This window comes from Myotis nattereri (genome assembly GCF_964212035.1).
Source record: "Myotis nattereri genome assembly, chromosome: 2".
NCBI lineage: Eukaryota > Metazoa > Chordata > Mammalia > Chiroptera > Vespertilionidae > Myotis > Myotis nattereri.
The window spans coordinates 162,766,626-162,783,159 of NC_138076.1; positions in this window are offsets into that span (position 1 = coordinate 162,766,626).

The following is a 16,534-nucleotide window of genomic DNA, read 5'->3' on the forward strand; positions in this document are numbered from 1 at the left end:
TCAGGAATGGCGCTGTTTCCCTAGTTGAGAGGTCAGGGCGGGGTCCACAGCTCCCCACTACAGGCTCCGGGGAGCCTTGCCAAACTGCCAATCCAATTGAAAAGAGAAGAAAGGAAAGGGTAAACGAGAGAGAACCCCGTAGCTTGTGGGGTGAGGGGAAGAGGCAGTGTTGGGGAGGCAAAAGGTATTGGTTTCATCAGAGCGGGAAGGGGCAGAGCCCAGAGCCAGGTGCCTCCCTCGCACACCCATAGCCCCGCAGCCAGCCGCCTCCCTGCTGCAAAAGAGGCCTCAGGCGGCTCCAGTTAATTTGGGGGTGGGGTGGGGTGAGATCTCCCAGCAGCGCCTCTGGGTGGAGGGGTGCGCAGGGTAGCAAGGTGGGAGGAAAGGAAGGGCTTAGTTTAGTTCTATCGGTCACCTTCCTGTTGCCCCTGGACTCGTCCTTCGCAAGGCCCAGGGTTTTGGAGACCACACTTCAGGCAGTGTTGGCCGTGGCCTCCCGAGCCCCTCCGCTAGGCAGGCCCGATCCCGGGGCAGCGCCGGTCACCCTCAGGAAAACACCGGGTGCAGCGAAAACGAAGGCTGGGCGCGCTGGCAGCGTTGCAGCCCCGGACACAGCAGGACCAGCGGCCCCTGGAATTGGAGGCGCGCGCGCGGTCGGGGCCAGAGAGAGCCCGGTGTGGACGTGGGGACGGTCTCTCCTGGGATCCACAGCCTCCCGCGGGCCTTCCCAAAAGGCGGCCCAAATGCGCGGCTGCCGCCTGCCGTTCCCGGGGCTGCACCGCCAAACGCGGGCGCAGCGGAGACTCCCCGCCCGGCCGGCCGGCCTCAGAGCTCGCGGGCCTCGCCTGCACCTGCCGCGCCCCGCCCTCGCCTGCTTTCCCAGATGGCCACCCGCTGGCCCCGGCCGGCCAACACCCCCACTCGGGCCGGGCCCCCCATTTCAGCTGTGCCCTCTGAACGCCCCCTCTGCCCTTGACCCCCTTTTGCAGAGCCCCCTCCATCATTCCTCGGGGGAGTTTTTTTTTGGGGGGGGGTGCGACCTCAGCCCCGGGACGGCAGAGGGCTCTCCCTGCCCTTCCTTGTGAGCTGCAGAAAGTGGGGGGTTATGCTGGGGGCGGGGCGCACTCCCCTGCCTCCGTCTTAGGGACATGGGTCTGAGTCAAATTGGACTTAAAAGAAGAAGGTATGTGGGAGTTGTCCCCTCTCCGTGTCACTCCTGGTTTAAAACCAGGGGAAGCTCCCGGGCGGCAGGGGCCCGGGCTGTCCTGGGCGGAGGCTCTGGGCCGGTACCGCCCCCCCCCCCGCCCCCGCCCGGCAGAGTCGGCAGCCGCTTTCTCAGCCAGAACTTGTCTCCCTTCCAGCGAGGCCCCGCGGGGATCTCTAAGCGTCTCTAAGGGCCTGTGGGGCGGACAGGTTCGGGACCGCCCGGGGTTCCTACCTCGGTCATCAGCCCGGAGCGGGAAACCAGCAAACGCACCCTTCCTGCCACAGAGGAAGCAGGTCCCCCGCTCCCACTTTAAACCTCAGACCCCCAACTCTGCCCCCGCCTGCGCATCCCTTCAAAAAACTTTTCTGAAGTTCCCGCAAGTTGCGTTTGGGGACAGAAGTAGCCACTCCCAGACTCTCTGGGTCTTTAGGCCCCAAGTTCTCTCGTCCTCCCGGTTCAGAAGCGGCCAGCGGCCAGCGGCCCTCAAACCCGGACAGAGCTGCTCTGGCCCCACGCGCGTGACAGGTGCCCGAGCCCGGCCTGTCCCTCCGAGGTGGGCAGGGTCGGTCTGCCAGCAGGGTGACGGGATGGAGCCAGGAGGAGAGAGGCGGGGAGAGACCTTGTTTTCAGGCTGAAGCGCAGCCCTCCAGGGCCCAACTCACCTGCTCCGGACCGGCTCCTCTTGGTTTTTATCCGCTCAAAAGTTTGCGCTCTCACACGGTCCCGGGAGGGGCGCGAACTCGGCCGTCGGGGTGAGGAGGGCGCCCCCGAGGGCGCAGGCGCCCCAGGGAAGTAGGAGTCGGGTGCACCTTCCCTGCAGTGGAGGCTGAAGCAGCGACCCGGAGAGGGAACGGGCCAGCGTCCCGGGCCGGGGTCAGGCCGTAAGCCCTGGGCCGCCGGGACGGAGCGGGCGCTGTGGAGGGAGTGCTCAGCGGGGCTGGCGCGCCGGGGAGCTGGGAGGAGAGGGCCCTGGGTTCTGGGTGACGTTTCTCGCTTCCTCCAGTTTGTGTCGTCCCGGGTGTGTCCCGGCCCACAACATTGCCTCGACCCCTCTGGCGCGGCACTCAGGGCTGGGACAAGGCGGGGAGGGGGCGAAGAGACCCCGGTAGCCCCTCCCCAGCCCCCGCGCCACCACTCCCCCCTCCCTTCTCTGCTCAGAGCCAAGGGACAGACAGAGAATTGCAACTAGAAAGTCGATCGATTGGTACGAGGGAGCACGTGGTCCGAGGCTGGCCAATGACCAGGCCGCCCGGGATGAGCTAATAATGGAAGCAATTTGTAACTTTCAGTAGCTCTAGCGGCCTGGGTACCGGAGGGAGGCGGGCGGAGGTGGGGAGAAGGGTACCCCCAGTCCTTCCACTCTCCTCACTCGCCCAGGGACACCCAGATGCCCTGTTCCTCCTTTCCCCCAACACGCAGGCCACTTCTGTCGGGCGGCGGCTCCAGAGCAAGGTAAGCGGTCCTCCGCCCTCAGACACTCCTCCCCCCATCCTTTCTGGCACCTGCCAACAACGCCCCTTCCTACCCCACTGGACAATTTAAATCTGATTTTGTTTTTCTCTTAGTTGACACACACACACATACACACACACACACACACAATTCTTCTGTATTTTTTGTATAATCTATTTCAGATTTGGGGAAAGATTAAGTTCAGATTAATGTACTTTTTGGGAGGGGGTGAGTGGTACTTTTGGGGTAAGTTTTCCCTTCTTTTGGAGAGGAGCATTCTACTTATGGAAAGTTTACTTTTCTTTGGGGATGAGTTGCACCTTATGCTCTCGGAGGCTTAATTTCTCGAATGATGTCAAGTTCACGCCTTTCTCCAACCCATCTTCCAATTTCAATATTTACAATCACTTAACAGATTTCAAGTTTATTCATTTGTTTTTCTTCTCCCTCGGTAGTTTTTCAGCTGTTACCGAATCTCCTTGATTTCTTTCCTCCATGGGTGGCCCGAGAGTTAGTTTTGTGTTGATTCCTCTTTTTGTTTTGTAAACGAATTTATTGTTTGGGAAACTGTATGGGGGTGTGAACAAGGTCTCTTTTGATTAATTCCAACGCCTCCTCTTTTGAAGAACAACTTACTTGAAGCGTTTTATATATTGTCCTCGTTTTTGTTTAATTGTGTCTCGTTTTGTTGTGCTGTATTTTACCTCCTTTTAAAATCTGATCTGTTCGTTGATCTTTCTAATGTTAAACCATTCCGAAAGTTTTCATTTTATAAACTTCACTCTTTTGTATATTTCCTTCCCTAACCCCCTTTGCCCTGCGGCCTCCTCCATCTCAAGCCCCCCACTGTCAACTTCCACAATTCCCAGCTTCAGATTTGACTCACCCTCCCAGCCAAAGAGGGACGTCTGGGAAGAAAAAAATCTCCTACTGTGTTAGAGACGACACTCGGGGCTCTAGTTCTGGGCACCTCTAGTCTGACCCCCCAAGCCAGCAGAATCAGGGAGAGCAGAATTTCTGTTCTCTTTCTAAGCTCTTTCTCCTGGGCTCTATTCTGGGCAACTCTATGGTACTTAAAGTTAAATTATTAATTCTCATCTTTCCCCTAAATTTTAGGGAAAGTACAAGAAGATATCTTTTCTCCCCTAAATATAAGCTATTAGCTTGGGGTCAGCCTGCTGGGGCTCTTCCCTCCTGGGAGAGGATTCCCAGAAGAGACACACAATGTTTAGCGCCCCCCTCCTCAAAAAAAATTTTTTTTTTAACTTGTGACTGAGGTGGAGCTGGCAGGGACTGAGAAACCCCATTTTGATCTTCGGCCCTGGCTTTGAACGGACACAAAGAAGAAGAAAGAGCTGATCCCTTCTTGCCAGTGAGTTCTGGCTTAAGAGAGTTTGGGGTACATCCCCGCTCTGAGGACATTCTTTTTAGTGAAATACACCATTAAGTGATTTCAGCCTCTTCAGAGTCATTGCAGGTCCAAAAATCAAATTAGGAGGATAATCTGTCCCCCGAAGACCTGCCTCTGGTGGCTTTTCCATTCCTCTGAGGGAAACAGAACCCAACTGGACAGAAGTAACACTGCCAGCGTCCCTCCCTCTTGCGCAGTCCCCGCTGTCGCATTGGCATTCCAGGCACATCCCGCCCAGCCCCGTCCCAGCTTCTCCCAAGTATGAATCTAAATTACTATTAATAAGGGGCCGCTCCAAGTTAATTGGCATTAAAAGAATTCATTTCAATTTGTTAATATTAAATGAATGCTCTGCACTTTAGCTCCCTTCTTCGCTCTGGCATCCCGGATGAGTGATGGGAAGTGAAGGTGGGGGAGCCCAATGAGGGTTTTATTTCCGACGCTCCAGCTCAGCCACTGCGGTGCCTCCCCAGGGCGGGAGATCAAGGCGCAGTGGGGGACTCTGACGACCTCTCTGGTGAAATTCATCTGAATCAGCTGGCGCTGGGGGGAGGGGGGAGGGGGCCGAGGGAGAGGGGCGGAAAGGTGTGGGAGACATTGAGGGGGCGGGGAGGGACTGGAGGGAACGCTGGGAGGAGGGGACAGAAGTGGCCTGGAGTACTTGGAGGACAAGGTCTGTGAGCTGCGGGGTAGAGCAGATTTGTAAAGGAAGGTGCTGACAGTTGAAAACCCCGCCCAGAGAAGGAGGAGCTGGGGTGTGGGCGGGGTTGTGAGGCGAGGCAGGTAGGGGTTCTGAAGCTGTGGAGCTGTGTGATTTTAGGCAAGTTGCTTAACTTTTCTCTCTGCCTTAAGCTTCTTGATCTGTACAACTGGGATGATGATAATAGTATCTATCTCAGGGCGGCATTTGGGATCAGGTGAAATACATGTAATATGCTTGGCACATAGAAACCACCAGTAAATGTTACCTCTTGCCCTGGCCGGTTTGGCTCAGTGGATACAGCATCGGCCTGCAGACTGAAGGGTCCCGGGTTGGATTCTGGTCAAGGGCACATGCCTGGGTTTCGGACTCAGATCCCCAGTGGGGGGCATGCAGGAGGCAGCCGATCAATTGATGTTTTTCTCTCTCTCTCCCTCTCCCTTCCTCTCTGAAATCAATAAAAATATGTTAAAAAATAAATGTTACCTCTTCTTATTACAGCGCAGTGGTTAGAAGCATGGGTTCTGGAGCCACGCTGCCTGATTTGGACTCTCAGTCCTGCCTTATACTAGCTGCATGACCGTGGGCAAGTTACTCAAACTCTCCATACTTTTTTAGTTTCCTGTCTGGAAAATGGAGTTAATAGCTCAGAGGCTGTTGTGAGGATTAAATGAGTTAATACAAGTGCCTACAACAATGTCAGTCACGTAGGAAGCCCTATATAATCATTAGTTGTTATTTTTTAAAATAATTTTTTATAGTTCACCGTTGATGTTGCTTTTCTGGTCTGAGAGGTTGGAGATAGGGGCATAGAACCTCCTAGAGGTTGAGAGCTCAGTGGATTCTCTGAGACCGTGATCAGATCCATCCCTGAATCTGGTCTAACAACTGGGCTGCCTGTGGCGAGGGCAGGGAGAGTGAGACTGGGAGCTGGGATGCCCTGGGACTGAGTTCTCCCCCGGCCTCTGTTCTGGTTCTTGGCTTGGTGATCCTTTGCCAGTGCCCACAGACTTCGGGGAGGTCAGTGCTTTCCCCTGGGGGGGCTATGACAGCTCCCTTCGGTAGAATCACCTCTGCAGTGTGGACTGGGGGAGGTTGGACAGAGACTGACATTTACTAAACACCCTCTGAGTATGGGCCAACCCCCACACACGTGACCCCACTTGAGAGGGTGAAGAAAATACAGGGCTAAGTAGATGCAGTGACTTGCCAAAGACATAAAGCTACGAAAGTGGCAGAGTTGGGATTTGAACTCTGATTTGCCTGATGACAAGTCTTAACTCCCTTCCACTGCTGTACACTTTCTGAAGGGGGAGGGGAGACCCATGTACATTTGGAACCAGACAAGGCCAGGACCACCGGGCAATGGGGAGATGGGGGTGGGGGGTGGGGGGAGGGGAGTAGGGGTGGGAAGAGGCCAAGTGGGAATGTTTCAGTCACAGAAGACTTCCTGGAGGAGGAAAGTGTAGATCAGGGTTCAGATGGGAAAGGAATGAGGATACCAATAAAGAAGGGGGGGGGGAGTGGTGCATTGGCAAGGAAGGGGAAGAAGAAAGGGCTATTCAGAGGCTGAGTGAGTGAAGCCAAGGGAAATAAATCTGATTTGCCTGGGGTCTGCCTTGGTGGCACCAAGTAAAATCAGTTACCATGTACTGAGAGCCTCCTGTGTTCCAGCTTATACATTATCCCCTTTAATTCTCACAGCCACCCTGGCAAGTGCATTTCCATTCTTATGTCCAAAAGAGTTACTTGAGGCCCAGAGGCCTTAGTCCCCACTTCAGGCCACACGTTGGGTTTGCCTGGCACAGAAACCCATGGCTGGGCTGCCTGCAAAGCATGTCTTGCCTTCCATTCTAGTTCAGGTCGTCCTGCCTCCCCACATGTGTAGTCACACCTACTGATGGGAACAGGCTTAGAGAGTGGGATGAGATCGAGCGGATGGCCAGCCGGCAGTGGAACAGAAACCTTCCTCACAGCCTAGTGAGGAAAATGGGTGGAAGGGTATTCTCTCTGGAGTGAGACCTCCAATGACTTTTCCAGGGTGGATGGTGGGACCTCATTGGGGATCACATTATTTTCTGGGCTGTGGACTCTGGGGAGGGGAGGAAAAGAGGGCAGCTCAGGTGTGGGTTTGAGCCCTGGATTAAGACCTCCAGTTGTCCACTAAAGTCCCATCTCTCCTTGTTGCATGAGGGCAGAGAGCCTCCCAGCTGGATACTCCAGTTCCCAGCTGCCCTTGCTGCAAGGTGTGGCCAGAGCGGAATATGAGCCGAGTAATATCAAAGCCTGAAGACGCTGGGTAAGTTCTCCTTTTTATGAGCTCAACCAGATGCACCTGAGCCTGAGCTTTGACTGCAACTGAGGCGAAATCCCCAAGAGGGGGCAAAGCCACAATCTGATTGGAGCCCAAGTTCCTGACCGACCAAGTGGAGCAGAGCTGCCTGCTGTCCAGGACTGCTCCCTTCCAGACTGTTCCGTGAGAAATAAACTTGTTTTCTAGATGTGACTGTGTTTTGGACCTTTTTGTTATAGCAGCTTTGCCCATCATCCTTTCTATTATACTTTCCACACAGATTTGTCAGTTCAAACCCACCAGCTGGATTACATCAGATCATGGAATAATTGTAGTAACATTTATTGAGTGCCAGAGATTACACATATTATTTAATATTATTATCCTCATGGCAGTCTTCTGAGATAGGCACCACCATCATTTCAGTGTACGGATGAGAACACGGAGACCCCAAAGAGAGAAGTGACATGCCAATGGGCACGTAGTAGGTGGTAGACCCGGGGTGCCAACCCACAGGGCGTGCGGAGCTCGAACCCTTCACCATGGGGCAGATCTCTTCTTGAGGGCAGAGAGGTAAAGGCCTTGGAGATCCTGCTATGCTTGGCCAAGCCTCTTTACAGTCACCACAGGGCCCGGGCATCTCCCACCCTCATTTCAACCCGAGAAGTTCGGCAGACGCCGTCTAGATGTTGGGTTGCTACACAGGTTTTACTTGAGGAAAGGACCACACACTAGAACCAGTTTGAAAACCCCTGATAATTTCAACCCTCCCCCATTTTTTTATTATAATGAAGCTAAGAGAGAGGAAGTGACTTTTAAAAAAATCCTCACTTAATGATATGTTTTTATTGGAGAGAGAGAGAGAGAGAAACATTGATGTGAGACACTGATTGGTTACCTCCTGAAGCGCTCAACCAGGGATGACACCTGAAGCCTCAGGATGTGCCCTGACTGGGAATCAAAGCCACAACCTTTTGGTGTCAGGACAACACTCCAATCAACCGAACCACCAGGCCAGGGCTGAGGAAGTGACTTTTTAAGGTCACGCACTTAGTTTTTCTGTTGATTTTCTGAATCCAAGACAAGCTCTCTTCGCACCATATCCGCTGCCTGACCAATCCACAAGAAGAAAAATAACCCAAACCAGGCAAGGGGGCCTGTATCTCCTGCGATCATGCTTTGGGATAGCCAAGTCATGATCCCCTCATTCCCCTGTGTCCCTCCAGTTGGATATCTGCCTCGGAGACCCGCCTCCCTGGGCCTGGGGAAACGCATGGGCGGCACCTTTTCTCCAGCTGCCTCCACATCTGGATGGTCAAACATGCAAAGAAAAGCCAGCGCCACAGCCAAGCTGGCCCGGATCCCTCTGACTCCCTCTAGTCTTCCCACATCTCCCTCCACCCTTCCTAGTAGCTCACCAGGGAGAAGGGGGAACAGTATCATAAATTTCCCCTATTTATACAAGAAGACAGAATGTTTCTTGTGCCAGAAAAAACACAGAGAGGGAGCTGTCAGGGGAGAAGGGACCCAGCTCCACACCGCCTGGGGACAATTCATCTTCCCCAGCCATGCCCTCGGGGCTGCCATAACACTGCCTGTGTGACCCGCAGGCTTTGGCTTGGGGGGCAGCCAGGACCCTCAGTGTCTGGGCTTTGTTTCTGATGGCCACCTTCCTGCTCCATCTCAACTGCTCCCCCTTCCCCCCCACCCCGCTCTCTTTTTTTAAAAACACATTTCTTGAGGTAGAATTCACACACCATACAATTCATCATTAAAATGTAGAATTCAGTGACCTTAGTATATTCCTAGATATGTGCGACTATCACCACGGTTAATTTTAGAACATTGTCATTGCCTCAAAAAGAAACTCATACCTCTTAATTATCACTCCCTCACCCTCTCCCCCCAAACTCCTTCCAGCCCTAAGCAAATCCTAATCTTTTTGTCCCTACAGCTTCCTCTAGTCTAGACTTTTATATGAAGGGAATCATATACTATGTGGTCTTTCCTGACTCACCACTTTCATTCAGCATCATGTCTGCAGGGTTCCTCCAGGTTGTAGCATGTGTCAGTGCCCCTGTTTAGAGCTGACGAATATTTCACTGTATGGCTCTGCCACGTCTTGTTCCCCCATTTGTCAGTTGATAGGCATTTGGGTTGTTCCTATCTTTTGGGAATTATGGTTTTTCCCTTTACTCTTCTATCTCTAGGCAGCTTGAATCATATAGAATTAGCTCTGAGGCCAAGAAGGTTTCTTTTAACTTTTATCCTCACCTGAGGATATGTTTATTGATTTTAGAGAGAGAATAAGGGAGGGAGGGAGAGAAGCATTGATTGGCCGCCTCCCATATGCACCCTGACCAGGGATCGAACCCGCAACCTAGCTAAGTGCCCCAACTGGGAATCAAACCTGCAACCCTTTTGGGTACAGGATGATGTTCCAACCAACTGAGCCACCTGGCCAAGGCAAGCGTGTTTCTTATATGTGGGAGCACCCAACATCCAGGAGAGCAAGGCCTTGGGTCACGTCTTCTTTTGTGTTAATGGTGGCCACTAAGCTGGACTATTGCTCCCTCTGCTAAGCTACCGAGGGGGCAGCTATGTAACTTCTCTCTTTTTACCAGTTATTTTCATCACTTGCTATATTACTCAGACTGGAGGATTCAGAGCCTCCTCCGGGGGGTTTAGACACACCCAAGTAGATGAATGGGTGTCTTCCCACTGGGAAAGAGGTTCCCCGAGTCTGGTCCCCAGCAACCCTCCAGTATCTCACGGCTGAAGGGAGGTCTGTGGAGGCTCCAGGGTCAAGGGAAAGGTTTGTCTTGGAGGCCTGACTGAGCCCAGAATGCAGGCCTCTGGCCCCACCTCCTTGCCCGGCCCATTTCTGTCTTACAAACTGCTTTGAGCTTCATCCACTCACTCACTCAGCAAGCGTTCATTGAGCATCTGGAGAACCCAACAGACATTGCCCCTGCCCTCATGAACCTTGCAGTTCTAGTGATGCGGGTAAGATAAATACAAGTGAGCCAAAGAATGCAAGTTGCATGAACTCTGTAAACATTTGTTGAATGAATGAACAAATGAATACTTACTATGTGCTCCAGCAAGAAAATGTAAACAGATCTGAGTAATGAGTCAGTTTCTGCAGCCACTACCCTGTCTAGCCTGGATGATAGCACTTACTTCTCCATCCCTCAGAGGGGATGGTGTGCAGATAATGCAATATATTAGCTAATAGCTACCATTCATTGGACCAGGCAAATACCAAGGGACGTATGTAGCTCACCAATGTTCACCCTTTGAATTAGGTATAATTATCCCCATTTTGAGGATGAGAAAAATCGAGACTCGACAAGATTAGTAACTGTTTGAAATCACACAGGCAGCAGTACATGGCAGCACGTTGGTCCGGACTCTGGGGTGTGGATTTGTTTTCAGTCCCAGCTCTGCATGACGAGTGTATCTCCTTCTGAGGCCCCAGCGCAGAGGGAGCTGGCCACCTCCCCTGTCTGGCCCCTGCGCCGTCCCTTCCCTCCTGCCCAATGGCAAGGAGGGCTGAGGGAGGTGCCAGCTCCTCTCGGGGCTGCGTCCGCTGGCTGTACCTGCCTCCTGGGGAGGAAGGGGAGGACCAGCTTTGCTTTCACAGGTCTTTTCCTTCCAGCCCTTGCTGTGTGGGAGAGACCACACGAGGCCTGGATGTTGTCAAGCAAAGGCCTGAACAAGCCAAAGAGCGGATGATGTTGACAAGAAGGGGACCTCCACCAGGCAGATAATCAGGAGTTGACGATTGACAGCCCGTTAGCATCCCCAGCCCCTGCTAAATCAGGCCTCTGACCTGACCTTGATGACAAATAACACACTTTTAACACATTATAATTTTCACATGCGTTAGTTCACTTCTCACAGAAACAGGAGGTATCCAAGGCCGGGCTTATTACCGAAAAAGAAAATTTGTGGGGCAAGGACCCAAATGTCCTGCTCCATTTTATGTAATGAAATTTATGTAGGGCTTACCATAGACCATGTACTCTGTTAAACATTTCACAACTACTAACTCATCTACTTTTCTTCACCATCGTATAAAGTAGGTATTAATATTATCCACATTTTTTTAAAGATGATGAAACCGAGGCACAGTAATGAAGTGTCTTGCTCAAGGTCATACAGCCGGCAAGTGGCAGAGCAGGGCCTATGAAGCCAGCCGCCTGGCCCCAGGGTCTGTGCAGAATCACTACACCAGGTGGGCTTGGCACGGTGACTCCATTGGGGAACTCCCGTTTGTTTTCCTGGTGACCCCCTCCCTTTCCCCCGCTCCCCTCAGTCTTTATGGGCCATTGGAACAAGCCAGCCAGAGCTGTGGCTCCCAAGGTGATGATCCTTCAGCTGCCTCCTTGGCACTGTCACTCCCGCCTCCCGTCTCCTGCCACGGGCTCCAGCCGGGAATACCACAGGCGGTTTGCCATGGATCAAGATTTCTCGGAGAAAGAGCTCATAGAAAGTCTGCCGTGAGAAATGAAGTCACTTTCCCCTCTTCCCTCAGCCGGAGGAGCCAAGTGAAGTCACTGCACATTGGAACGAGGGCTGTCCGCGCTCAGCGCTGGCCAGTTCGCAGACACGGGTGGGCCCCTGCGTCCCGTGACTGCATGGAAACGCTGAGGTGTGGGTGACTGAAAGAAAACTTGTGTAGGAGACTTGTGTGTCATTCATTCAACAGCGCTCCCTGATGTGGGCCCAGGGCGTGCACACGAGCTGTGGGTAGGCTTGCTCATGCTTTGATTCACTGTCCACTTATTTATTCAGCAAATTCTGATCGCACCTTAGAGGCACTGAGCTAGAGGTCACCGATGGACAGGGCAGCATTCCTGCCCCGCAGGGCTCAGGCTAGAGGGGAAGGTGCAAGCCGCGTCACGGCGACTTGTGTCAAAGACCGAGGTAGGGGCCACTCGGCACCGCCACCGGACATCGCTCACCCCAGTGCTGGCCTCTCCACATGCCCAGCTGCCCGTCCCTCAGGCTTCTTTCTGCTGACCCCGCCTTCCTTGTGAGCTGGACCATTCATGTCAGAGAAGGAGTGTTGGGTCTCCTCCCCAATTCGCCACTGCTTGGCTGTAGGCAGCGACGAAGGTGGCCGGAAGCCATGGAGATAAGGCTCCAGGTCAGGAGGGCACCCTGATGGCAGTGGGGGTTGCCTGTGTGCCCCTGTGTCTCCTGGGCCCCGAGGCTGCCCATGCCACCTACCTCACCCTGCTCCCCACCGCTAGTTTCCAGTTGGATTTGGCCAGCAGAGGTCCTGGCAGGGAAGGGAGAGGAGCCCGGCTATGTGTTGCCCGGCAGGGGTTGTGGTTCCCCAATGACCTATGCTTTGCTGGTGGGCCCTCCCCGGACCCCAGCTCGAGCATCAGGCTTTGGTGACACTGTTTCATTTCTTGCCCCTTTAGGGCTTCCTGGAGCCTCATCAGCCCTATTGGTTCCCTCAGTTCTGTCCGTGCCTTGAAAATTGTCCCGTCGTGAACTCTCTTCAGGGAAGCCCCGTTGAATGTGTCATTCGTTTCCTGTTGGAACCCCGATGGGCTTGGGTGCAGAGGAGGGGTCCGAGGAGTTTGGGGCTTCAGGTTGGCGTTGCTACTCTTCTCCTCCAGGCGCCCCCAAGGGCAGAGGGAAGGTCTGCACCAGTGAACGAGCAGCAACTCTCTACTGAGGGTTTTCCTTGACAGATGAGGAACCGCTGGCCCCCGCTCTGGAAGGGAGAATGGAGGGGCAGTGCAGGCAGGCGCTACAGGAAGGACTGTGGTTGGGCCAAGGGGAGGGAAGCTGACTGCTGCTGAGGCGCACCCTGTGCTGGCCGCTCCGACAGCGGCCTTCCTAGCCCCTTCATTCACCAAGTACCGTGCCCTCCTTTCATAGCTGAGGAATGTGGCTCAGAGAGGGACAGAGGGAGCAGGCAGGAGATGCATCTGCCTAGTTGCTCAGGCAATCTAAGAGATGCCCCACTTTGTGGTCAATGATTAGCACTGGGAACCTGGAGCCACACTGATGGATGGGAATCCTGGGTCCACCTCTGACTAGCTGCGTGACCTTGCGCATGCCCCTTGACCTCGCTGTGCCTCCATTTCCCCATCTGACAAAGAAGACCAGCTTGCTCAGGGCTGTGCAGACAGTTGGGCGAGTCTGTAGTTAGAAGGGCCGTAGGAGCGGCGCTGGGAACACCACAGGTAAGTGTTAAAGACGGAGCCTCGCGCCTTCTTTTCCACCCCCTGTCCTCTTCTCACTGCGCTCCTCCCTGCCTTCTTCCCAGAGTCCTGAGAAAGAGTGAAAAGCCACCGGGCAGTTCCTTGTCCAGTCTGTTGACCTCCAAGCCCTTTGTGAGCGTGACTTACCCTGTCCTGCCCCCAGAAACCACTTTTTTAGCGAGAGCACGAGGACCCGAGACACCCGTCACCCACCCCAGGCCCCGTGCCCAGTGGGATCAGCCTTCATGCCCGCAGGACGGCCTCTTCCTCCCAGCCCCTCAGCTTCCTGGAGCTGTGGGGGGCCTGGGAGCTCCTGGTAACAGCACATTAAGCCCTTGTTTGTGGGAACTTTAATTTAAACACAAATTAGAGACGGCAAATGACTCTGGCAGCCAGATAAGCTATCCCAGGAGAGCAGGGAATAAGCCAAGAGAATCAGTTGAGGTAAGGCCTGACTTTAAACCCAGAAGCTTGGGCTCGGCCCGTGGTCGGCAAACTGCGGCTGGTGAGCCACATGCGGCTCTTTGGCCCCTTGAGTGTGGCTCTTCCTAAGCCTTAGGAGTACCCTAATTAAGTTAATAACAATGTACCTACCTATATAGTTTAAGTTTAAAAAATTTGGCTCTCAAAAGAAATTTCAATCGTTGTACTGTTGATATTTGTCTCTGTTGACTAATGAGTTTGCCGACCACTGGGCTAGGCGAAGGCTGGAGGTCCCCATGAAGCAACCCAGGAGCCCCACCCCAGCTGCCCCGTTCTGGGGTCCATGCCAGCCCCCTTTCGCCATTCTCCATATTTTTTGCAATATTCCAACCTGATTCCTGATTCCATCCCTCCTGCCCCCACCCCACTGATTTGGAGAACACAATTTCATTACTTTGCTTCTCATGCTCTTCTCTCATCTGCTATTCTGAGAAAGTTCTACTTGTCATCTAACCTCCATCTACTGTATTACCGTTGGAGCCTAATGCATCCTGCCTAGTGGCGGCTTGGGGTTTCTGTCCAGGAGGCAGGTGTGGTGAAGGTGAAATAACCGGCCGAGGAAAGACCTGGTGCACATCTCTGGGTCAGTTTCCTCATCTGGGCAACAAGTGAGTAAGAGGATCTCTACGACCCCTGAGCGCTGACTTTTCACAGGAGAATTTGCGGACAAGAACACCCCAGGATATCTCTATTGTCGTCTATGACAGGAAGTTTCCACTGTTCTAGGAACATGGTTGGCTATTTGTGGGGGGAGAGGGCAGAGCAGTCAAGTCTGTCTATTCCTTTGCGAGGTCTCCAGGCTTTGCTCCCACCCCTCCACACACCACCCAGGCCCAGGCCCAGGCCCAGGCCCAGGCCCAGAGAGAGGCTGACTCTGATTCCATCAAGGCCTGCTGAGCCCAACTCGGTGGGGCTGTGGCTGCTGAGACATCATCACTGTCCTCTGGGGTGGGAGCGACATATGTTCCCTCTGTTATAGCACCTGTGAGGGTGGCTGAGGGATGGTAACCCCACCCTCTCCAGCTGACCTTGAGAAATCATATCTTGTCTTTTTGGGAGGCTTAGAGTGAAAGCAAAGGGACACACCACCATAGCCCCAAAGCCCCCACCAATGGGAAGCTGCTGTCCTTCAGAGCGTGAAAAAAAACTCTGGCTATAACAAGACGGAAGAGGGTCAGACCACAGGCAGAACTTCCAGGTTGAGTGCTAGAGCAGACTGTGACCCCCAAAGGGAAGCCATGGTGTTGGGTCTACGAGGATGTCTGTGAGGCCTGGGTCACAGGCAGGGATGAGGGCAGTGATCCCAAAGGCCCATGCCAGCCTGTGACTCAGGAGTCAGAAGGTCCCTATGACTGGCACAGAAGGACCTTGGCATTTTCTCTGGCCCAAGGCTCTTAGACAGAGGTAGGCAGCTGTCATTGGGGCCTGAGGCCCAGCTCCCTTGCCCACCTCCCCCTTCCTGTGTGCCTGGCTGCCCCTAGAGCCCCAGGTCTGCCCGCCATCTGGGTAGCTCGGAGGAGAGCCCACTGCCAAGGGAGTGCCAGTGTTGATTTATAGCCCACAACCTTGCAGGCTCGGCTGTGTGCCCAGAACCTCCTTTGCTCAGGAAAGAGTCGCACCTCTTAAAGGGGCAGTGCCGAGGAATGCAGAAAAGCCCAGAATGAGCACTGAGGCAGGGAGAAGACCAGTGAGGACTCTGGGTGACTCGTTCCCCAGGGGAGCTTCTCCACGTCCATCACCCCTTCCTCGCCCTCCCCTCCTTTGTGCACTTAGCCCAACTATAACCGTGTACGTTGTTCAATGTCAGTCGCTCCTGCCCGACTATAAACTCTCTGAGGGCAGGAATCAGATCTGCTGTGTCCGTCCCTGTATATGCAGCACCCAGCACAGCGCATGTAATAGAGGCTCAATAAGAACTCGTCAAGCAAAACATGAATAAATAAGTGAAGTTCCTTGCCCAGGAGGCTGGGGAGGACCATGTGCTTTTCCACGGTTTTTAAGACTCTGCAGCACCGCCCCCCCCCCCCCCCCAGGATCTCTCTTCCAAGACTCTTCCACGTCTGCTGGGACCCATGGGGCCAATCTGTTACCCAGATGCACCTTCCTCCACCCGCTTTCCTTGGATCATCCCTCCTCAGGCTCCACACATGTTCTTTTCCTTCCTCCAAGAAGCTTTCCCCAATCGCCTAGGCCTCATCTCCTGATCTCGATACTCCTTCCCACCACGTCTTAGCATGGAAGTGCTCCACTCACTCATTCACTCAGCAATATTCACTGACTGAATCTACGGCGTGCGGGGCACTGGGTGCTGGAAATTAATGAATGAACAGGAGAGAGGCATGATCCATGAACTCCGGGACCCTACGTTTCAGGGGGTGAGACAGACAAAAGAATTAAGTAAATTCCCAGGTCTCAGCTCTCAGCAAATAATAAGTGCAAGTTGTGATATCTGCTGTGAAGAGGGCGGAGGTCATCACAGGTAGGGTGGGGTGGGAGCCATTACACTGGGCAGTCAGGGAAGTGTTCTCGGAGGAAGGGACATTTGTGCTGAGATTTGAGGGGAAGACAGAGCCCTGTGAAGTGGGGGAGCAGCTTCCTAGAAGCGGCTCAGTCACCTGGGTGTGCACAGCAGAATTTCGGGGGGCGGGCACAGCAGAATTTCGGGGGGCGGGGGGTCCACACTGCCCACTCCCACTCTTCCACATTCTGAAAACTCCTATCCCTTTAGTGTAAAATCCCTGGGCAAGCAGATCAGGCT